The sequence below is a fragment of the Lissotriton vulgaris genome, chromosome 4_1 (genome assembly GCF_964263255.1).
Source record: "Lissotriton vulgaris chromosome 4_1, aLisVul1.2, whole genome shotgun sequence".
In the NCBI taxonomy this organism is placed as follows: Eukaryota; Metazoa; Chordata; class Amphibia; order Caudata; family Salamandridae; genus Lissotriton; species Lissotriton vulgaris.
The window spans coordinates 1,447,758,320-1,447,784,141 of NC_141691.1; positions in this window are offsets into that span (position 1 = coordinate 1,447,758,320).

A 25,822-nucleotide genomic window follows, 5' to 3' on the forward strand; every position below is an offset into this window, starting at 1 on the left:
GGAGATTAGTTTGCACATTCAGCAGCACATGATTGTTTGGCAAAGTAAGCTGCGGGATGAGATACTTTGATATGTTAAGAATTGCAGTGATGAACATGAGATGAAACAGAAAAGGTTTAAGGAGAAGTTTATGCTCAAACAGACTAAGCTTGCCAAGAAGGAATTTCAGAATGGCCCCTATGTGGGAAATGGTGCTGGTGATCACCAATGCAGGAAGTTAGATTTAAGAGCACAGTTTAGAGGATGCAGGGTAGAAATAGCATACTCTCAAAGATGCAAAAGGTGATGGAACAATGCTTGCAATAAGTATAACCACTACCTATTGCTCAGGGTAGCATCCCAAGCCCTCATTGTTTCACCCACTCCTCAGATTAGACCCAGCTATATAGTAATCAGTGTTGACTCCGCTCAAATAGGAACTGTCCAGTCTGATCTGCCAGGCTAGGCCTTCTCCGTCCCGGAACACAAGCAACTTAAGACTGGGTTCAACCTGATTAGGGCGTTTTGGTGAGGTGTACCTTGATCCCAGTTGCACAGTGAGCAAGTGACCTACCTATGCACTTTTCATAGGCCACTTAGGGTGGTATATCAAACACACAAAAGGAACGGAAGGATGCACGCAATAAGTGGAACCACTGGCCGTCCAACCCATATCTCTTGTTACCACAGATTAGACCCAGATATATGCAAATCAGTCTTAACCCTGCCTCAATAGGAACAGTCCAGTCTGAACTTCCAAACCCGTCCCTCTCCAAGGTCCGCCAGCAAATGAACAGGGTGTGATATGTACTAGTTGTGGTGCTTATCTTCTCCCTTTGGGTCAAGGCTATACCTACTAGAAGGAATGACAGTCTCAGGTTTAAGGGGTTATTGTGCTCCCAAATCAGGAGCAGTCACAAAATCAGTACAGATGATTGCGTCCTGGGGAAGAAACATCCCAGAAAGTCATGTTTGGAGAGCCATTGGTATGGCCCCCTTCCATGTGATCCTGGTCACCAACACAGCAGTCAAATGTGGTAGACTGCCTAGTACATGCCTCCCATGTACAATGAGAGAGAGGCCCGGATGAAGAAGTGTTGACATCAACCACTGACTCATGAGCCAATCTCTTGAGTACTTGAAAGGACCAGATGGGGGTGAATAAAGCACCCATTTACCCCAGAGCCAACTGGTGGTTCAGAACCAAAAGGTAACACAGAGTCAAATTGTGGCAAGTTCTGAGCATTTGATGAATAAGACAAGAATAACCACAGATAACCAGCTTAATGCACAAGTAAATAACAACTCTAATCCGGGAGAAGAACTGAACAATGTATCCAGGGTTAACCACAGAAAAGCATGGTGGCCTGAGTAACAATGAAGATAAACAGCCATTAATCCAGAGATTTAAGTGACCCAGAGCACTGAGTCAAAAATATTTAGCAACTGAGTAGATATATTACACAAACAGTAAACTTGATTCAATTTTGTATGATCTGGGTGAGCAGAGAACAGTACGTACAAAACCACCGTGAAGAATTGGTATTTCCTTTATGTTGCTGATTTCAACCGATATACATGATTGATCACAGACTGCACTTATGACCTGAACTTTAAGGAACTGAAATTTGTTGAATTCTGTAGATTCTCTAGAGCCAATGTTCCTGTAGAAGCGTGGGGTTGTCACTTTAGACGAAGATGTTGCAGAGCTATCAATTGCTCATTAAGATAACTCTATATAAATTACTTGTTTGAAAATAATATACTTATGCAGTTTTGCATAAGTAGCTTAACAAGCCATAATCAATATTTTTCTTTCAGTTGTTCTCCTCTTAAAGTTGATTCCAGAGACATATTGTTTATTCTTTTAAAGAACCATCATAGGTCATTAAAGCTGTATTACTGATCATTTCCATGACCGCTTTACTTATATCACTGAGTTTCCCTACAGATGATATTCTGGTAAAGGCAAGCCTGACTGATATTACTACTACTTTGCATCCTGTAGAACAGTATGAATTTGATTTTCGAGTTTCACCTAAGGAAGATTTGGAGGGAGATTTCTCCTTAAATGCGTATTTCAAATTGTTGCATGACTGTTCGAACTGAATGCAGGCTAAAGACTCATGTCTGCACTCATTTACACACATCAATAGAATAGGGCATGACGCACCATTACATTCCCATTACTTATGGTATCTCATATATTATAATCCTTAGCTTACTCTACCTTGAAGAGCATTCTGAGTATAGACAGAACCTGATTTGTTTGATGAGCCCAATTAAAAAATACATTTATCGAAGATTTTGAGGATAGGCAAGCAGTTATTGGGACTAAGGACTGAGATGAGTAGTGACATTGGGAAAGATAAATGGGGAAAGGAATATTAAAGATATAGAGATTTGGGAACAAAACCAAAGCTGAGTTTACTTTAGATTGGAAAGAGAAGAGGACATTATGCTTTATGGAGAGAGAGGAGAATATTCAAAATTTCTAAAGAGTTGTATGGAGTGATTATCATCATAGTTTTGAGGTTCTTAGTTACACATGTTAGATATTTGCAGGGAATGATCCCATTATCCCAGGAGTTTATCACACATGCAGACTAAATGCTTACTTTAAACATCCAGCCAATTGGGTGGGATGCTGTTACCTAGCTTTAGTGTTTCATAAAAGCTATCATGTAGATAGGTTGGGTAGTCGAGCTTTTGCATTTCCTGTTAGGCCTTAGTGTAGAAGCAGTGTTTCTCAAATAGTGGAAGATATTTAGGATTTTATAATTTCCTGTGTGTATGTTGCTTTAAATGATGAGAAGATTGGAAAGGGGCGACCACTCGGTCCCCCCGAACGTATGGCAGAGTGCCTCGATCCCCCCGGGAAGACATTTTTGGGCGGGAGGCGCGTCTCGGCTGGTATGCCCGAAGCGGCGTAGCCGGGGCGCGCTTTTTCCCGCCCTTGAGTGGGCTGGCCTAGACACGGACGCCGCCGGCCACGCCCTCGGGGCAGGCAGGGGCGGGTTTACGCCCGCCCTGAAGATGGATAAAAAGAGACGCAAGACCAGAAGACATCCTCTTGTTCCTGTGCTCTGAAGCTGCACCTCCCCGCTGCACGTGAGCTCGAGACGGAACGAAGAGCCAATTTTGAGCGTTTTAATCGTTCTTGTTTGTTTTTCAGTTACTTTGTTGGAGAATGCCGAAGAAGGTTGGAAAGCGCATGAATACCGACCAGATGCTGCGTGTTCTCATGAAGGAGATGTCCGAGCTAAGGAAGCGGGTGGACAAGAATGAAGAAAGGGGTCCAAAACGTCCTTTGGCGGGAGCAGCCCCGGGAGGGAAAAACAAGAGGCCCAGGAGGGGGGCAGCGGGAGAGGAGATCCCCGGTCCCAGTGCTCCGCTCGAGGCTCCAACTCCCGTGCCAGAGGAGGGGAATCCGATCACCCCCGTGTCCGAGGATGATATGCCGCCCGAGTTGGCAGCACAATTGACAGCGTGGTTGGGAAAAGGTAACGAGGGCGCCACGGCTGTCGAAGCGCAGGAGCTGATTAAGCAATTGCGTGAGAAACGGGAAGCAGCCAAGGTGCCCGTGCCGGCTGCAGTGGGGGACAAGACACCAGGGACGGTTGCGACCACAGAGGCAGCGTCAGGTGCAGGTAAGCGGCCATTGCCGATCGCGAGGGATGAGTCAACACCCTCTCGGAGGGAAAAGTTGGGGCAACATGTTCCTTTGGCAATTAAGGAAAAGATTTGGGCGGGGGAGTATGTGAACATTTTTTCGTTACTTGTTGATCATTATGAGGTGGAGCATGTAAAGAGTCAGAAGGACCTAATGCATCCGAGTGTTTGGCGCGCAAAAATGGCCGCCTTTAAAGTGAATGAGAATATCGCCAATTGGGGCAATGCCTGGGGAATCTTTACATCAATCCTGGGGGAACGTAGGCCTGAGTTGCTTTCCGAGTTCCCAATCTACCAATCACGAATCATGGGGTACTCGACATCGCACCAGGGGAATCATTGGTTTTGTTACGATAATATGTTCAGAAAGGAAAAGGAGCATAATAAAAGTTTAACCTGGGATTGTTATGATGCCTTGACCAGGGATAAAATGAAGGAGTCAGGGATGTTAAAAATGCCGTTGGTGGGAAGTAATGTGGGTGAATCCTCCCGACAATATGCGGGGACGCCCTTTCGATCAGGTTCGGGGGCCGACGATCACTCGAAACCTACCGGCAATACCGGAAGAAAGGGTTTCTGTTTTAATTACAACAGAGGAAAATGTACGAGACCGCAGGGATCGTGTAAATTCAAACATGAATGTAGTGGTTGTGGGTCGTCCCATCCTGAGGCCTCGTGCAGAGCCAGAACGGGTGATAACGGGGGGAGAGGAGGTGCCAAACAGGTCTAATATAGTCCGAGGGGCGCCTTTACCCACTCCCATTGATACCCTGGCAATGATCCCTTGGCTCAGTGATTACCCGGATCGTACTTCTGCTGGGGTGCTGCGAAACGGTTTTTCGTATGGTTTCCGCATCCCGGTAGGGGACTTTCAGGGTGTGGATAAGTGTAAAAACCAACTTTCCGTCCTGCAGCATACAACCGTAGTACAGGATAAGATCCGAAAAGAGGTGACTCGAGGTCGGGTCGCTGGCCCGTTTAGTGTACCCCCAGTCCAGAATTTTGTTTGTTCTCCCTTAGGGGTAGTCCCCAAGAAAGACCCTGGAGAGTTCCGACTAATTCATAACTTATCAGCTCCACGAGGTCTTTCCGTAAATGAGGCAATCGATCCAGAAGTGTGTTCGGTGCGGTACGCATCCTTCGATGAGGCCGTAGCCATTTTGAATCGCCTGGGGCCCGGGGCGCTGATGGCGAAGTCAGATATCGAGTCAGCGTTCCGATTGCTCCCGGTACACCCAGACGACCAGCGTCTCCTAGGTTTCATGTTTCAGGGTTGTTATTACATGGATAGGTGTATGCCAATGGGGTGTTCTATATCCTGTGCTTATTTCGAGAAATTCAGTTGTTTTCTACAATGGGTCTTCACAAAGAAAACGGGTTTCCAAGATGTAATGCACTACCTTGATGATTTCTTATTTCTTGGGGCAGCCGGGGGTCTTGAATGTGGCCGGGCCTTGGCCGAATTTTGTGTGTTGATGAAACAGTTAGGCGTGCCATTGGCGCCGGGTAAAACAGTGGGTCCTACGACTTGCCTCGAGTTTCTGGGGATCGAGTTGGACTCCATTGAGGGGTGTTTCCGTTTGCCAGCCGAGAAAGTGTTGAAGTTCAGGGCTGCGCTGCAACTGTGTATAAATGCATCAAAAGTTACGCTGCAACAATTACAGCAGGTGGTGGGACAGTTGAATTTTGCCCTGAGGGTAATACCAATGGCCCGCCCCTTTTCCCGTTCAATTGCCCAAGCGATGGTCGGCCTTAAAGAAGGCCATCATCGCACAAGACTATCGGCCGAGATCCGCCAGGACATGCGTATTTGGTTAGCATTCTTGGCGGATTTCAATGGTAGAATCGTCTGGAATAAACCAGCCGTGTCTTCTGAGGAGCTGGGGCTATGGACAGATTCGGCGGGAAGCATAGGTTTTGGCGCCATCTTCGGCACAAAATGGTCGGCACAAAGACGGCCGACTTGGTGGCATGAGAAGGGTCTGACGAGTAATATTGCTTTCCTCGAACTGTTTCCCATCTTGGTGGCCTTGAGAACATGGCCCGATGGGTTCAAAAATCACTCGGTCATATTTTGGTCGGACAATATGACTGTGGTCGAGTGCATCAATAGTCAGGCAGCACGTTGTAAACTGATCTTAAGACTGCTTAAAGAAATTGTTTTACTATGTATGCAATTGAACGTGCTATTCAGAGCAAAACACGTGCCAGGGGTGATGAATCAGGCAGCTGACGCACTGTCTCGTTTTCAAATGCAGGCTTTTTCGGGTTTCCTTCCCTCAGCGGACCCGGAGCCGGCACCCTTTACCGAAGCTCTCTGGTCTCTCGGTACCCCGAACTTCATCACCTCGTGGGAGAGAGTCTAGCACCAAGGACGAGGAAGGCATATGAAGGGGCGTTTCGGGCCTATTTAGCCTTTTTGGGGAGTGATAGAGAGCGACTTTGGGGTCATGAGGAATGGGTGGTGAATTTCCTGATGTCCTTACGTAGGGCTGGGAAATCGGTGGCTACGGCCCAGAGGCATCGTGCTGCCATTTCCTTTGTTGCCAGAGCACACGCTATCCAGGACCCAACAGCGTCTTTCGTTGTACAGAAAGCGCTGCGTGGGTGGCAACGCCTTGAGGGTCGCAGAGTAGATGAAAGGCGCCCGATAGGTTTGGATAGATTGTCCCAGTTGTTGGCGACACTTCCTGCCACATGTTCATCTCAGTTTGAGGCAGTGCTGTTCCGAGCCGCGTTTACGCTAGCATTTCACGGAGCAATGCGGGTAAGCGAACTAGTTGCAAGGAACAAACTGGATGTGGCGGGGGGTTTGTGCCAGGAACACGTCCAGATCAGGGGAGAAACAATCACTGTCTCCTTTGTAAGGTCTAAGACTGACCAAGATGGGATGGGTGACTGCGTCATCATACGCAGGATTCCTGGGTCCTCCATATGTCCGGTAAAGTGTTTAGAGGATTACCTAGCACGAAGGGTGGCATCATGGGGGGGGACTTTGTTAAGACACGCGGACGCCACCCCACTGACGAAATTTCAGTTTCAGCGGGTGCTTGCGATGTCAGTTGCTGCTGCGGGCTTGAACCCGGGCGAATTTGGGACCCATTCCTTTCGGATAGGGGCTGCTACGGAAGCTACAGCCAGGGGTCTTAATGTTGAGCAAGTGAAACGAATGGGGCGTTGGTCCTCCAATTGTTATAAAAGATATGTGCGGTTGCACATGTTGTGAAGCTGTTATTATGTACTCTGTACTCACGCTTCTTGTTTTTGTTTGGTTTCAGTTACGCAAGCCTACGAGGCGGGGCGGACTATGCAGTCGACCTTACACCGGGTCAGCGGTCAGACATCACCGGCTGTGAAAAAGGAGGTGTGGGTCGTGGGCCACTCATACGTGAGGCGTGCCGCAGACGTATTCAAAGCAGGTGACATGATTCACGTAGCTGGGGAATACGGGTACAGGATGTCCTTCTACGGAAGGGGCGGTCTCTGTATTGACCAGTTTCAAACATTTTTTGAGGGTTTGTTAGGGCGGACAAGGTCACCGCCGTCTATAGTTATAGTGCATGTTGGGGGCAATGATTTGGTCACCATCGGTAGACGACTACTCCTGGAGGCAATGCTTTCCACTGTAAGTTGGTTGGCGAGGAGAGTTCCGGGGTGCACGATTGCATGGTCCCATTTGATTCCACGAAAGGTGTGGCGGGGGGCTATCTCTATACCTGCTTTGAATCACTCTGTTAGAAAGCTTAACAATAAAGTGAGTAGGTTGTTCCGTTCCAGGACATTGCATTCTATTTCTCATAGCTGTATTAATGATGACAGGATGTATTCGGGGGATGGTGTGCATTTGTCTTGGGTGGGGAATGAGTTGTTCTTAGGAGACCTCTTAGCATGGTTGAAATCTTTGAAACATGACCTTTAGGTAGGAGTTTTGTGGGGGGTCCGGATAGCCGGTCAACTATCCGGCCTGTGGCGGTAAGGTCATGATCGGTGAGCACTAATTGGAAGATCCCTATGAGTGGGCGTCACCCAACACGGATGGGAGCGCTCGGGGGAGGTGGCCTTTGGCCCCTCAACGGGGAGGCGGTCCCTTCTAAGGATGGGTCGCCGGAAGAAGAGGAAAGGCGGTCAAGGCCCCTTCCTGTGTAGGAGGGGTTACAGCCCCCTCCTGGGGAATTTCCCGGGGCCAGTGACATCTGCGACGGCAGATGCGGTAAGTTGTGTGGGGTTGGGGGGAGGTCTACGATACCTTCTAGATACCTCACACGAGTCTTCGAACGACCTTTAACTGGCGTCGAGTTGATAAGTGCCCCCGTCAAGACAAGGGAAATTGTAGTAGTTGCACGTGAGTACGCCTCAGTGCTGTCGCCCCTCCCAAGTGGGGGGGGTATGTCTGGTTAGGGATCTTGACACCGGTTACGACCTTGCCGTTGGCCCTTAAACGTTAGGATGTACAATTTCAATGTTTCAAGTAAATGTTTTGTAGGATGTTAGATCGGCTAGGAGAACCTCTGTATTAGAGAATCTGTTAAGGTTAGCCAAACATCGCAGTGTGGTATGAAATTGTACATTAATGTTTAAATTTTTTAATTTTTGTTTTTAATAAATACGGCCGGGAGGGTCACTCCCTCCCACTTCCAAAAACTTCAAGAACTGTTTCCGGTTTCCCTCATTTGGGGATTGTGTTGAGAGGGGGTGGCGGGTATCTCAGCCATATGGAAAGGGGCGACCACTCGGTCCCCCCGAACGTATGGCAGAGTGCCTCGATCCCCCCGGGAAGACATTTTTGGGCGGGAGGCGCGTCTCGGCTGGTATGCCCGAAGCGGCGTAGCCGGGGCGCGCTTTTTCCCGCCCTTGAGTGGGCTGGCCTAGACACGGACGCCGCCGGCCACGCCCTCGGGGCAGGCAGGGGCGGGTTTACGCCCGCCCTGAAGATGGATAAAAAGAGACGCAAGACCAGAAGACATCCTCTTGTTCCTGTGCTCTGAAGCTGCACCTCCCCGCTGCACGTGAGCTCGAGACGGAACGAAGAGCCAATTTTGACCCACCCACCAGCCCCTGAGGACAGCTAGTTGTTTTAATAAAGTTGATCAGTTATTCTATTTCGTTTTCAGGTTGTTTTGGTGTTATGTTGATATTTAATGTGTAATAAAGATTGGTATAATGTTACAAGTTGGTGATTAAAGAATGTCGGATTTAAGGTCCATTTAGACACAGGTTTTTCGGTCATAGTGGCCAATGTAGTTTCGTTTAGTTAGCACTTGTCGTATTTATTTCGGTCAGGCGGTAGGCGGTAAGGTCATGATCGGTGAGCACTAATTGGAAGATCCCTATGAGTGGGCGTCACCCAACACGGATGGGAGCGCTCGGGGGAGGTGGCCTTTGGCCCCTCAACGGGGAGGCGGTCCCTTCTAAGGATGGGTCGCCGGAAGAAGAGGAAAGGCGGTCAAGGCCCCTTCCTGTGTAGGAGGGGTTACAGCCCCCTCCTGGGGAATTTCCCGGGGCCAGTGACATCTGCGACGGCAGATGCGGTAAGTTGTGTGGGGTTGGGGGGAGGTCTACGATACCTTCTAGATACCTCACACGAGTCTTCGAACGACCTTTAACAGGCGTCGAGTTGATAAGTGCCCCCGTCAAGACAAGGGAAATTGTAGTAGTTGCACGTGAGTACGCCTCAGTGCTGTCGCCCCTCCCAAGTGGGGGGGGTATGTCTGGTTAGGGATCTTGACACCGGTTACGACCTTGCCGTTGGCCCTTAAACGTTAGGATGTACAATTTCAATGTTTCAAGTAAATGTTTTGTAGGATGTTAGATCGGCTAGGAGAACCTCTGTATTAGAGAATCTGTTAAGGTTAGCCAAACATCGCAGTGTGGTATGAAATTGTACATTAATGTTTAAATTTTTTAATTTTTGTTTTTAATAAATACGGCCGGGAGGGTCACTCCCTCCCACTTCCAAAAACTTCAAGAACTGTTTCCGGTTTCCCTCATTTGGGGATTGTGTTGAGAGGGGGTGGCGGGTATCTCAGCCATATAGACTTTCTACTAGTACAGCCAGAGCTTTACTAGCTATTGATACTGAGCTGATAACTATTAGTTCCATGGCTTTGCAGAATCGCCGTGCGTTAGACATCTTACTTGCAAAAGAGGGTGGATTATTTCCGATGCTAAAAGTTCTGCAGAGTTGCACTTACAACCCAGATAAGAGCAAAGAGATGAGGATGGTTGTTAATAATCTTTCTAAAGTGCCTACAGTATTGAAGGAGTTAGAAGCTACAGGTGCTTGAGAAATAATCGTGAAGGGATTTTCTGCTGTATGTAGCAGCTTGGCAATATTGATAGGGGCCTTTGAAGATGCTATATTGAGGCCTATTTTGTTCATTGATTTCATGTGATCTGCTGATTTGCTATGGTGAAGGGAATTTAAATATATTAGGACCAAGGATAGCTCAGTGGAGAAAGGAAGGGGTAGTAAGAGAAGAAATAGATTTTGAAGAAAAGCAAATCAAAATCTATATTGTGATGAAAGTGTTGGAGGATTCTAGATGTAAGCAGCAGAAGAGAACTTTAAGCTGGTCTCAGAAATGTTCATGGCTATTCTAGCTATCACCGGGGGGGAATTGGTGCACTTCAATTTAGAGTTTTATGCACTTGTAAATCGTATTTGCTTGTTAAACGATAAAATTTGTTATCTGTGTGCATTGTAATAATCAATTGACAGTATATGGTTGCATTTACACATAGTATGAGCTACATATATAACTGCATTATAATGATTATATTATCTCATGTAAATTAAAGGTTTGTTTATGATGGCGGTCGGACTTTCATCTGACCGTCAAACTATCGGGGATGGGACTGCCCGACTACCTGTTGCCAGTCCCGCCATAGGGATTACAATGCGACCTCCTTCAAGGCGGTCGCATTGTGAATGTTTTGCATTGTGGCATGTGCTGCGGGCTGCAAGCACACATCGGAGTACAAACAATAAAGATTTTACATATCCCTGCACTAAGTGGCAGGCACCATGTGGTACCTACTACCTGGTGCAGAGATATATGGGGGGCAGAACCCAAGACCAAAAGCAAGGGGGGCCCTCTAGGGGCCCCCAAAGTCCTTTTACGTCTGCCTTTTCATAGCGGGCTACCCACCTTAAAACAGCTGGCGGAAAGGGTCATTGTAATCCCTACGGCGGTATCTGAACAGGCCGGCCCACTGTTGTAGGGATACAAGTCCCTTCCGACTGACCGACAGGTTCCTTGATCCCGCCGGATCCATGGCGATAGGTCCCCCCAACCGACTAAGATCCTCCCGCCATTGTAATGTGACTGGCATTCAAGGAGTGCCTGATGGCGGTGGGACCACCACCGACGACCTGACATGGCGGTCCCATCGCCATCGTAATGTGGCCCCATATAAGTCGGTTGCCATCTTTCTCTCTTGAGGATAACATGACTTGTGCCTTGGCCTCAGGCACTCCAGTTATTTCTTTAATGAAAGCAATGCTGATATCATGTTTTTCTCTCCTCTGCAGATGTCTTATCGAGGACTGTTGCTAGTAAGAATAAAGGTATTGTTTTTTGCAGAGAACCATGAGATTTAGCAAGCCTAATAGCATTTTTGCCATGGACATGTAGCATGTAGGGCCTTCTGTACCAGGCAGAATGAAGTGTCTGTCGTTATGTAGTCCTCATCTAAAGCTATATGTTGCACATTGTCTATCAGCCCGAAAGAACCATACAATTCTGTGCCTTATTAACAGAGTGTTTTTATTTGAATGAACCAATTTGCTATGGTTTTAATGCAGGCTATCACGATGTGTGCACTAATTTATTTTCCACATCTTTAACTGACACGTCTTTCTGTTTGCATTCTGTCCTAATCCTAGACCCCTCCAAAATGTCTGCCCCAAGAGTATTCTTTGGGCTGTCTCTTTTTACTTGGCTGCCGCCGTGCTTAACATTGATGCACTGATTTGATGTAAATCCCCTCATTATAGTTTTTACGGTGTGGGGCTTGAATTAATTATGGAATACTACCCATTGTAGGAATGTGCCCGCCGCTAGCTTTCTCACAGTTGCAACATGGTCGCACGAAGTAACGAATGCCCGGTGTAAGCAATATCATGATACACCTCTGCTCTCTGACTGTTCCAAAATGGCCACGCAATACAGGCGCGTGAGTGGCTAATTCGGTGTCACATGACTCCGCTTTCCCTACTTTCTGGTTATCGGTTTTCATGGCTGTGTGGGCGATTTCACCCTTGGACGCGGATCGCATTGACGGCCCGTCCCTAGCAACTTTACGATAAGAGCGTGTCACTGATTAGGCAGTCCCTTCACTTGCCCACGCGTATTTCTTTTATTCTTTTATTAACAAATTAGTAATTGCGGCATTGTTCTCTTTCTAGCATTTTTCCCTATCAGCGGATATCGGCCTGTATTTTTCTCGTATCAGAAAATAAAACTGTCCGGCTGGACAAAGAATATAGTGCCTATTTAGTCTATATTTATCTCCCAAAAAATTCCTCTTGCCTAGGGACCACTGTCCTGTATAAAGTTATTGTGGAGTCAAATTGGTTACACTGTTTTTCAAATGTATTGCTATGCTTTGTCGACAATCAAAGGTTGATACAACCAGGTGGAGAATCCTGTAGGGTGACCAAGGAAAAATCGCTCCATCACGGTTTAGAAACACTGATGCAGAATTGCTTTAGCACACTCCAGTGAATGCAACATAGAAATATTTGGCAGATTTGCACTTGTACTTTCTATAGGATCTGGTGGCAGTTGTTGTTAACAGATAATGGGTTACAACCTCCATTCAGTGCATCATAGTATTATATATCATGCCTTTGAAAATGCAATTTATTTGACTTTGATTAACCTTCTCTGCAAACTCTTTGTCTCAGCAAGCACTGTTAGGGGCAAATTTTTCAAGGGTTTATCGGAACCCTTGGGCCACACAAAGGGGCACAGGGGGTGACACAAAACCTCAGTCGGATTTAATAATCCATGCAAGACCATCTTGTGTTGCCCTGCATAGCTTTATACATCTGGAGTAATGCAACACTGTGCAGCGCAATGCAGCGCAAACCATTGTGTTGCATTATTCTGCCGCTGGGAGGAGTTCTATGGGTGGAGTGTGGATGCTCCCTGCATCCACCCATGGATTTTGGCTCATTCCCAGATTTCAAATACAAAAACAATCTGGCGGTCAAAAAAGGGAAAAAAGAACAACAACGGGTTAGTGCCCCATTACAACTGTGTCACATCCCGGTGACCCTTTTGAGTGAAACTAGCATCTGAGATAGAGACTCTTACAAAACAATCAGATTTCCATCAACTGCCAAGAGTGGCCAGTGTCATCATTTGGATATCTTTCCTTGCTACCACTTGACCTCTTAAACACAGAGGGAGATCATGTGGTTCAAATTTCGTAGTAGTCACTGTGACCTCCACAGAAAGTGATAAAACCAGGGGCTGATGACTATCTTGGTCAACAACTTTCATGATATAAGCCAAGGATATCCATTGTGATGGAAAAAGATAAGTGCAGTGCAAGTGAGTTAGAATATAAAAAGGATATGGAAGAAAAAAACTTTTTATTATAATATTCCTCCCAAACCTGATAAAAAAAGTGCAGAAGCGGTGTGTAACAAATATGCTGCTGATCAAATAAATGGTCGACCAGTTTCAGACAATTGGGCTACTTGCCCAGGCTTTCTTCAGACCTATGCTTTAAAAGCCACTGCATTTGAGAAAACATACCATTGTGCATAATCATATTACCTCTATACAGGCAGAGTGATTTTCATACCTGAAGGAAATAATGACAAAAAAGGTGTTGTATACCAGTCAAAACATGCTTGTCTTTATTCTATACCCATCTCAGTGGGATCATCCATATATCAAGAACAAATCCACTCACCTGTCCTGCAAAAGGTATTAGCCACACCTCACCCGGTAACCACTCAGGTAGATGAGACCCCGCCGTGTAAACATTTTTTGCAAATAAACTTTAACAAGGGGGTATTTGAAAAAGCCATTCTTGGGTGGACTGTTCTCTAAGAGGCAGTACACCATTAAAATCAAACTCATCGGTCTCATGTATCACCATATTGAAATTTTCGCCAAGAACTATTACTCATTCAAGGGATACTCGTAATTATCTTATCGTCCTGCATCATACGATGCATAGAGCTGGTACCACATCTATTTGGGCAGTCAGAAAGTACAGTAAACGCACACATTACAACTCCTGCTTGTGTCTAATATCCCTGAAGTGCTCTCCTTGCTACGCACTTGTACTCAATCCGCTGTGCTTATAAATGTCTGCAAGTCTTCGGTCGTGCACTGCTAACCACTAACAGCACATCTCCATGCTCGATCCGCAGCTGCATAGAGGCGTTTGCATAGCGTCCTCTGGCCCGGCTCTAATATCTTTCAGTCACACGTCATGAGCAACACATACCAACATCAGCCTCACCTCTCCGTCGGTGCCTCGGGCATTACCCAAGTTCGCGGGAGGTCCAGAGGCACAGTCCAGGGTCCATTTTGAAACAAACACACTCAGCGAAGACGTTGCGTCGCGTCATTAGACTACAAAATGACGTCACCAATGGCGGTATTGTAGTTCTTTTTGATTTGTAAACTTTATTAAGCGCTAGGGGCCAGATGTAGGTAAATAAGATTTACCGATTTTTAATTACCGAATTTTCCCGATTCGGTAATTAAAAATCGGTAAATCTAAAGGGTGGATATGTAGGTATTTCCAGATGTGGAAATACCGAATCTGTAATAATCGGTATTTACCGATTCTGTAAATACAGAATCAGTATTTCCCATTGATTCCTATGGGCTTTGAAGTCCATAGGAATCAATGGGAAATACCGATTCTGTATTTACAGAATCAGTAAATACCGAATTTTGCAAGGGTGCAGGGGGTGTCACTTTGACACCCTCTGGCACCCCACAAATAAGCATGTGCGCCATGTGGCACACAGACATGCCCTAAGGGCATGTCTGTCTGTCACATGGCTAGGTGTGCATGCACACATGTGCATGCACACCTGAATTCGGTATTTTACCACACAATAGGATTGTGTGGTAAAATACCGATTTTGTAGGGCCTTTGGGACTCAGAAGAGTCCCACCTACATCTGAGATTTACCGAATCGGTAAAAATACCGATTCGGTATATTACAGAATCGGTAAATTCACCGAATCGGTAAATTTACCGATTCTGTAAAATTGTGCCCCTACATGCCAATCCTTGAATACCGGTCGGTAATGGCCGAAAATACCGATTTTCGGCCGTTACCGACCTACCTACATCGGGCCCAAGGTGTATTCCAAACTACATCCGTCATGTATAATGTGTAATCACAATCAGAGAATAGCTTGTGGGAGATAGTATTAATATTAAGCCCCAAACTGGCACATTAATCGGATTGAACTATAGGAGACTGCATCATCCACGCTTTCAAAAAGTCCTACGTTATGAATATTATCTTGTCGTTCTTTATGGTGAACAATAACATTTTTAACGTTTATAATTTTCAAAAAACAAATAAAAGGGTAAGGAAAGCCAAAGGGTAAGTAACACAGCCTCCACAGCAAAATTACAAAAGCTCTCTTTGTACATAAGTCTGTAATTATAGGTTAATAATGTTCAACTACTGTGATCAATAAAGTAATAAAGTAAATATATTACAAAGATATGTGCCAAAATGCCCCCGACATTTTGGAGACTTGATCCTTATAATACCAGATTTCAATGACCTTGTCATTAAGAATCTAGTTGTTGGTCTTAGATTCAAACACCACACAAACAAGTGTCACAACTGGGCAAAAACGAGCAGATGTCTACTTTCATCTTCTTAGAGAACTGCTAACAGTAGACCATTGTGTCTATTTAATGTCAATAGAAGCACTTCCTATTTAGCGTTCATTGATTCAATAAAGGACCTTTCAATAGAATCTTTATTATTCAGCCTGCTCTCTCTATCTAGTACGAAACCTCCTAGACATTAGGTGCAAGCTTACAGATACAGCGTGCTTGGTGATTAAGTCTTAGCAGAACCTGTATCACAAAAGAGTCCACAGTATCGTGTCATTCAGCCCTTGATATCGCTTCGCAATCTAAACACCCATTTTTATTTTGTATTAAAAAGATATTTTGCTTTATCGCTCACATGAGGTGGTATAAAGGGTTTTTCCAACACTGTCCAAGAAAAAGTATTTGGAGCATGATTAAATTCAGTAAAGTGCCTTGTGAGTTTATTGTTGGTCTTTCTGCAACAAAAGGTGCTTTTATGCTCTAGCGTCCATGGTATCACCTTTCGGGTTGTCATACCAACATAAGATAGACAAGATTGTCACTATTGCAGTTTGTGAAAAACTGGTTTGTGTCCATGGTCTTGATATACCAATGTCCACTGTTTTGGACTGTTGAGTTTGGGGGCAAATGGCACATGCTCCACAAGGGAAATGGCCTTGAACAGGTGGGAGATTCCACAATGTTCCTACTGCTCTTGGTTCTTGTTGTCTTGGGCGTGTTTGCAACCAACTATCCCGTAGGTTGTGACCCTGTTTGAAAGCAAAGAGTGGCATCGGTATCTTCTATTTACTAGTATTCAAAGACTGCCAGTTATTACGAATACATTTCTGGATTCCATTGGTGAGTGTACTGAGTGTGTTTACAAAAGTCAGTCTCCCTAGTGGTGGTTTCGAATCATAGGCTCCAATAGCGCTTCCCTATGATTATACGTGGTGCGCTTGCAAGCCTGTTTGATACGTTTTTTAGGGTACTTCTTTTCGTGCAGTTGGGTTGTCAGATTACCAGCGTGTTGCTTAAACCTTTCCTTTGTGAAACAATTATGTCTAAGACGTAAAAACTGGCCTAATGGCAAGTTATCTCGCAATGACTTTGGATGTTGGCTGTCATAGCGTAGAAGGGAATTGCATGCCATTGGTTTTCGGAAAAGCTCGCTTTCCAGACCTGTCGATGTTACATATATTGATAAATCAAGAAAAGATATTCTGTTTTTGTTTACCTCTAGGGTAAACCTCAAAAAATCATTACGAGCGTTGACCCTTCTTTGGAATTCTGTGACTGACTCAACATCTCCACTCCAAAGTACAAGAATATCATCGATATATCGCTTCCATAGTCTGATGGATTTATGCAAGGGATTATCGTTAGTAAGTACATATTCTTGCTCAAAATAATGGACGTACAGGTTCACCAAACTTGGCGCAAAAATGCTCCCCATACTAGTTCCAGAGACCTGGAGATAGATAGTTTCTTCGAATTTAAAGAAATTTTCTTTTGTGGCCAACTGTGCTAGTGTCATAATAAAATGAACTGGAGTGATTGAGTCCAGAGTTGTCTCATTGAGGATGTTAAAGATAGTATCCAAAGTCGCATCCTGAGGTATAAATGTGTAGAGAGATTCGACGTCGAAGGAGACTAACAGGTCTCTTGCCGAGTCGAATTCTACTGTAGGTAGCAAACGTAATACATCTTTTGTATCTTGCAGATACGTAGGCATTTTCTTCACAATTGGTCTTAAAAAGAAATCTACAAAAGTTGAAAGGGGCTCTAACAAGGAGCCTATCCCAGATATAATGGGCCTCGCAGGTGGCGGTCTCTGAGCTTTATGAACGTTTGGTAGGGTATAAAAATAAGGCATCACCAGGTGTGCAGTTTGGAGAAATGCTGATTCTTGAGATGTTATCCATCCTTCAGTGTAGGCCTCTTCCACTACTTCTGTAATGACTCAGCTCATTCTCTCTGTGGGGTCTTCTTTCAAAGTGCGATAACACCTCCTGTCGTTCAATTGTCGTAGACACTCGGTGCGATAAACTTCAGTGTCACGAATAACAATCGCACTGCCTTTGTCCGCGGGCTTGATTGTAATAGTGTGATCTTCAGTCAGCGCTTGAAGTGCAATTTGTTCTTTTTTAGGAAGATTACTGTAATTTGTTTTCCTGTTTGTACAGAGGATGTTAATCTCCTCCTGTACCGCTCTTTCAAAAGCTAGTACTTGTGGAGGTACGCTCTGTAATGGGGGATTGAAAGTCGAGCGATTTTTTTAGCCCAGTGTTGTTCAATCTTAGGTTCTGATTGTTCTTTCTCTTAAATAAAATTATGAAGGCGAACCTTGCGAAAAAAAAATGCTAGTTCTCACTGGACAGTGAAATCATCACCATGTGTCGTAATCACGAAACCCGAGCCCTTATTGAGGACCATTTCTTCTTCAGTTGTTAGTGTTTTTTTACTGAGGTTGACTATCAGTTCCCGTCTGGGTTCGACACTGTTTGCTGCTGGTTCAGCTTGGTTCTGCTGCGGGTACCCATTTGTTGAGGTTCTGACAGAGACTGGTGCCAATGCACCTGCGCTTGATGATTTCTTCGCCTGCCTCGGGATCTGCCCTGGCCCGCCCCTAAAAAAGACTGATTATTATAGTCTTGCTGGTAAGGCTGAAAAGATGCTGGTGACTGAAAATGTTGTGGTGGATAACCCCATGGTGTGGGTTGCCACCATTGTTGGAAAGGTGGTGCCATGTACCCTCTCCAAGAGGCCCTTCTGCCTCTCCCTCTGAATTGTTGTCTATTGATTTCAGAAGATTCAGAGTCTCAAGTTGTCATCCAAGCTACTACCAGAGTATGTAGAGGGATATCGTTTACCTCTGGTGTTAAACTCTGGAGGAGTATAGTCGTCACTAGTGTATGGATAAACCACCTCATGTTTCAATTTAGCAAGATCCTTTTTAAATTTTCCAGATTTTCCATTACCAGTAGACCTTAGAATGAATCAAACTGCTAAGCCTCCCAGGTGAGACATAATGAATTAAAATATCTTTACTTCTACTCGCTGTTTCCTCATTCCATGTGTGCTGCATTTAGCAGCACACATAGAAAGTGGGAAATGCCTCAGAGGATTGTTTTTGTGCAGGAAGGTGTACCTTCCAGCACAAAAACAACCCTGCTTACAATGCAGGCACCCTTGCACCTATTGGGTAAGGGTGCCTGCGTTGGCACTAGGCAGCTAAAAGGACATCTTTCATGCAGTGCAGCGAAGTGGCTTGCTGCGCTTCACGAAATAATGGTGAATATGCGCCTCAACATTTACAAAAGTATAAATAAGTTACATATATTTACTTGACTATCCTTCTCTTTTCATTTTCAACAGGCTTGAATGTGAGTTGTTGGTAGATACACAGCATTTCTACATGATCAAGGCAATGTTGAGCATTAATATTCTGATGTAGTTATAAGCATCAGTTTTCTTCAAAATGTTAATGAGCAATGTTGACCCCACACAGTAATCAATATCAGCCTACCACCCACTGCGTAGAAGGGGGAGCATGAGCACAACTTTACATATATACAGATCAAACAGTGTCTTCGCGCTAGATTAATCACTACCCGGCTAAGTCAGGGACTTGCTTCTGCTCATCCTTCGAATATCAAAATTTGTCCTTCTCAAATTTTATCAGCTGCAACTTGCAAAATGTTCCTCACGGAGAGCAGCAGGTCCTGAAATTGTGAATGCTAAGATTATTGGTTTAGTAGGATCAAGCAAGGATTGTGTCAGTAAAAAACAAAGTGGCAAGCAGTATTAAGTTAACATTGTAGTTCTAATTTTAACATCACTTTAGCTTTTGTTTAAAAACAAACAATGTAGACTTTTTTTCCTTTAGAGGATTTGAAACTGAAAAGTCTGAACTAGTCACACAGACAGGAAATATGTTCTTTTGGGAGGTGGCCTAGTAAAACACTGTTTTATTTTTGTCTCTCCTGGCATGGCCAACCGTATAATAACATCTGACACAATAGTAACAGATTTGGGGATCATAATCCTGTAACCATAACCCTGAAACTAGCATCACGACCTGCCTTCAGTACAACGCAAGGAGCAAAGGACATAAGTGTAGCTACAGATAAATTGAGGTTGAAATGGAAAGGCATAGATAAAGCTGGAGCTACTATGTCTTTATTAAGGGAAGAGCAGTCATCAATAGGTTCCTGTTTAGATTCCACAACTAGTGGTCAGGCAATTATTACACACTTTAGTAAAATATGCTCCACGGTCAGAACTTTGTTGTGAGCGCCAGCACCTCGGGGCCCTAAAGACCCTAGGTGGTTCGACAACAGTTGTTTTGTGGCGAACAGGAATCTACGCAGGGCCCTTACAGTGACCCCTAGAGTTGGGGCGAATGTTATTGTAGCAAGGAAAGCATACAAACTAGCTTTAGACAAACGGAGAGCTACACTCTTGGGTGAACGCTGGAAGGCCCTAGCAGAAACTGCTGGAGGGAAATCCAGTAATTTATTCTGGCCTGCAGTAAAAGAACTCCGGAACATGGTCCAACAACTCACCCCAATTAGCTGTACCATAGCTAGTAGTTCCTGGGAATAACACTTCTCAAAAATCTATGCCCCCCATCAAATAACCCGACCCTTGATATACCTGAAGCGACTAGCAACTTGAAGATAAACCTGGGAGAAGTGGAGGAGGCAATCGCCCAGAGTCTTGGAAATAAGGCTCCCGGACCAAACGGGTTGGCCATAGATCTTATTAAATGGAAACCTGATCTCTAGGCTCCAATATTGGTGAATGTTTTTAATAGTTTACCTCAAGCAACAATGCCTGACACTTGGGGCACTAGTATAATCGTCCCCAAATGTAAGAAAGGAGACAGGTCTGACCCTACGAACTACAGACCGATCTCATTGTTAGACAACACACTAAAAATTTTGGGCCGCGTCATCTACAATAGGTTAATCACATGGACGGAGGAAAGTGGGATTTTATCACCGTGCCAATTAGGATTCAGAAGTAGGGTTGGTACAGTTGAACAATGCCTCAACCTTAAACTAATCATTGATAAATATAACATCGCTCGTTCTGCCCCTATTTATTTAGCATTTATGGACCTTTCATCCGCTTTTCATTTGGTTAACAGGTCCAAACTTTGGTCTATTTTATTATAGTATGGTTTGGATATTTCCCTGGTCCACTTTTTAGCTTTTTAACACACAGATCTAAAGTCCAGAGTGAGAATAGGAATGGGAGGGGAACTATCTGGACGAATTAAAATTGGAAAAGGAGTTAGGCAGGGGTGCATTTTAGCACCCCTGCTCTTCATTATCTATATTAACGGCCTCAGCAACCATCTTGGAAAGTCCACCCAGATGTGCCTTTAATAAATGGTAAAGCCATACCCGCTCTTCTGTACGCAGACAATGCGGTATTAATGGGGCGCACACCGAACTCACTCCGTATCCTGGTTCTCAAATTCACAAAATTTATGGACGATCTAGATCTGTGGGTTAATTTTAAAAAGTCTTATATAATGTCATGTGGTCCAGGTAAACGACAGATGAACTCCATACAGGTTGGCGAAGATAAACTCAATGCAACCCATACTTTTCCATACTTAGGAGTGACCTTTGCTGCGAATGGCTCGTGGACTGGGGATTTGGCCCAGGCCACGAGCAAATTCTCAAATGCCACTAACTCGATTGTAAGTATCCCTAGACCAAAGAGATCAGGCGTCACCAAAGCGATTGTAAAAATTTTTAAATTACAATGCGTCCCAGTAGCAACTTATGGGGCAGAAGTATGGGGCATTGGGAATAGCACCATTATTCAACAAGAAGAAAATCGGTTTTGCTGGAAATTATTAAGTGTGCCAGTTTTTACATATAATTTTATTGCACACAATGATTTAAATTTACAATTTATCTCGGACTTTGTTAGTGCCCGACCAGTGCTATTTTGGCACTCAGTTTGGATGAATCACTCAGCGACACTGACACAAGAGATAATAACTGACTGCTTAAGCTGTGATAAGGGGATGAAGATCCCTTGGCTTTCATATGTGCATACCAACCTGCGCGAAATAGGCATGGACAATATCTTCACTAACCCAAGCCATGTAGTACAGTCAAGAAATCCGAACTAAAGGAAGCACTATACGCACTTTATTCATCGAGAAGATTTAGGATTGAATTGGGAAAAACTACAGTTGCTAGGTACCTGAACATAGAGGCACCCAGATATCCTCTTGCATTGTATCTAACATTACCATTGACAAACTGGGAAAGAAGTCTTTTGTTCCGACTAAGGGCTGGTTCCATTAGGTATTTGCTAAATTTTCCTTTGGGTCATCAGCCAAGTACAGCCAAAATTAGTGCCCCTGTAATGGGCAAAGAATCCAAAATGATCTGCACTTCCTCTTTTCTTGTAATTTCTATTTGAAATATACAAAATGGCTTTTAATATCTTTTTTTTAAAAAAGATAGACCTATCACTTTGGACCAATCTTATCAGGCGTTGTTAACACTTGATAATGAGGAAAAAATCTGTTGTACTTGCACTTTTTTAAAAATTGCTGTTGAAGGAAAATGCCTAAAATAATATTTTCGTCCGATTGATTATTTTTACTATGGAACATAGGTTTTTATGAATTATGTATTAAGATATGTGCTTTTATGAATTTCTGTAATTCGAATAAAGATTTCTGAACTGAACTGAACACTGTTTTATTGTGAGCTATGGCGTAATTCAGGTTATGCGACAGTGATCAGGTCTAATCTGTCCTCTATGCAAGTCTCTTTTTCCTAATCACCCAGGTAAAGTGGTATTTAAATTCTAAAACATTCTGTAAATGGCTACTTGCTTAAAGGGGGAACCCAGAAAAGAGAAAAAAGAGGTGAGCAAATTAAGTTCTTTTTTCCCAGTCATGCATCTCTAATAGTCACCCAAAGTAGACAACTAGAAGAATGCTTTGTTTGATTAAATCAGCTGGGATTTTAAATGTATAGAGAAATCATCCACTGGATGTTTCCTACCAACACACCATTTACCACACATTTTCTAAAAAAAAATCATACAAGGAAAAAATACCACAGACTTATTGTAGAGTCATCTTTAATGTTGATGGAATGTATATTTCTCTTAAGAAAATAAAAACCAAGAGGCGCTTGGCAAAACAGGAACAATTGGTTTAATGAACAACAACGTCCGGAAGAGCAGGCAACAGAGTCGAGGTCTAAAGACTGTCTCAAAGCACATTGGTTTCAGCCATAATTTTATTTGTTACATGAAACGCCATAAAGTAATTTGTACATTCCTTCAGAGACTGGAATCTGGGCCTAGTCATGGGGTTATGAATCTGGTCATTCGATAAGATGCACAAGGGGGTCTTGACCTTGCTTGAACACAATGTGGGGCAAGTGGGTACGTGTCCAGATGTTTGGCATGGGCTTGCCTGATCTCTGAGTGTAATGTACATGCTGTGTTCTGATTGGCTGAGTTTTACTAACTTAGTGTGGCATCTGTCTTTAAGGTGTTTTGGGAACACGTGTCTCTCCAGCCAAACATGCTTTATTGGAACCAATCTTCTAAGGTCAATTTGGTGTCACTGCCTATCTGTGGGATCGATCTGGGGTTTTCTGTTTGCACGTTTGTCTAATGGTTACATGTCACCCCACCTGTGATCTGTCCATCAGTTGCTTCAGGCCGAGGTTGCAGGGCTTGCCTGAACAAGTACTTTTGAATCAGATTTAAGGGGGAGGTCATATCGGGTGAATTCAACAACAGTGATGGAAGTTCGTTATTATATATACTTATATTGTGATGTGCATTGATATTGTATTTTCCAATCTTAACATTCCCCGCTGTTGTTGAATTTTCAACTGCATTATTTACCCCATACTTTACGGCGGTCACATTATTTGAGGTTTTGATGTGTTTCTGTTGTGTCAATTACTAATACTCTAAATACTTGCATTCTAACTAACTTGAGGACTGCGTTTTTACATGAGGAAACTGCTACTTATAGGAAACCACACAAAATAGTACAAGAAGAGCAATTGGAAGCAATGACAGGCATTGTCTGGTCACTCATGGGGGAACCATGAAAATAAGTCTATAAGCCAATTCTGCTCAGGGGCACCTCCTTCATTCTTCTTGTCAGCTTCTAGACGATGCAGTTGGTGGATGTCAAAAGTTAGTGTCCCATTCTCTAGGTCATTTCTGGGAATGAATGTACAGCAGGATGCACCAATTTTTGACACACATCCCACCCTCCATTGTGGCCATCAAGTCCAACACATACCAATGTTGCATCACCATAAGGCAGATGGCTCTTGGGGCCACATATATCACCATTTGTAATCCCGAATACCTAATTGCAATTTTCTGTGAACGCAGCTAAGTAATCGCTATTACAAATGTATACAAATCTAAGAATTTCATATAGCGATTCATAGGAGGTCACAAATCGACCTGCCTCATTATTATTAATGAGGTAGATAGCAATTTGTGACCCCCTATGAATCGCTAAAATCATAGGGATGGTGGCTCGCTGGGGTCAGCAGACCACCATGTCCGTGATTTCTTATAAATAAAGCTAGCGGTTTTTTTCAATGCTGCCTGTTTTCTTTGAATGAAAATTAGTTGCATTTAGAAATAAAATGACAAGTTTTCTTTGAACTTTTTAGGAGTAGGCAGTGTTTTTGCATACTTTCAAAAAGGGGAAGGGGTCCTTTGGGGACCCCTTCCTATTTGCAAATGGGTTACCCCCTACTTGAAGTTGGTGGTAAAATGTGACTGCTTTACAACTGTTTTTGATCACAAAACATTCCTACATACCGATGCAAATCGGTATTAGGAAGGGACACCCTAAACACACCCCGTCCTAATAGCGAATCGCTAACCCATTTTGCAATTTCGTAATAGGTTACTGAATCACAAAATAGTGTTTGGTACAATGGGAATGCCTTTTCTCTGGTCGCAAATGACCCAATTCTGTGACCTTAAAAAAGATATATAGATGTGACCCTTAGTTCTTCTTCGATAGTGTTTAGGGCAAGCTCAGTATCGTTGATCATCTTCAGCATTTACTAGATGGTTATTTGCAACCAGCAGGCGTTTGCCTTTGTTTGCAAGGTGAACAAGGGTATGGACCGTCTGGGTTTATTTGACTGTCAGAAAACAGGCTGAATTCTTCTGGAATGTTCTTGTTTTTTTAAGCCTGATGGAATAGAGTTGTTTTCTTCTGTAATGGATGCTGGAACAACTCAGACGCATTTTCTCTAGGGATGACCAAGGTCTGGTCATTCGATAAGAAGTGTAGGTGAATCTTGACCTTGAATGGACACAATGTGTGGCCAATCGGTATGCGTCCAGATGTCCGACATGGGGAGGGAGTGATCACTCTGTGTAGTGTGCATGTTGTGCTTTGATTGGCTGAGTGTTCCTAACTAAGGGGCCGATTATGGTCGCGGACGGACTTGCGTCCGTCCGCGATCACTGAGGAGGAGGGGACGTCCGCATGGGCTGCGGAGTCCCCTCCTGTGCGATTAGGATGTGACCGCCACCCTGGCGGTCACATCCTCTATTTTTAGCATTGCAGTGGGTGCGGCTTCAAGCTGCACCAGCGGCAATGTTAAAAATGCAGTCCTTGCATTTGCTTGCAGAAAGAGACAGGCACCTTGCAGTGCCTGCCGCTTTCTGCATACAAATGCAGGGGGATACCATAGGTACCCCCCATGTGCCCTCCCCCCTTCACCTAGGGGGCCCGCAACGGGCCCCCGCAGTGAAGTTACACATGCTTTTCCACGGCGGAAAAGCCGCCACGGAAAAGCATGTTTTACATCCCATCCTAATCTGCCTGACGGTGTCTGAGAGACACGTCACCAGATTAGAGCTTTTCCACTGCGGTTGTAAGCCAACCGCGGCGGAAAAGCTGCGGATGGAAACCAGGGCCCACCAGCCATCCTAATGTGGAGGTGGGTCTTTGGTCAGTCCACTGCTGTTTTTCCGCATCCTCTGGGCCGGCGGTGGCTTCCGCCGGCCCCGAGGATGCGGAAAAACCGCAATCCTAATGAGCCCCTTAGTGTCACAAATGCACCGATTAGCAACAGAATTTTGAAGAGAGAACGTGAGGGGGCGCCTGGACCAAATGGGATTCCTCCCATACTGTTCAGGGAAGAGCCGGAATATTGGGCCACTGCACTCAAACCAATGTTCGAAAAAATGCTACAGACATCAATAATCCTGTCATCATGGAGGGGAGCCCTCATCTCACCTATCTTTAAAAAGGGAAACCGAAACAACCCAAAAAATTATCTGCTAGTGGCCTTGCTTGACAACA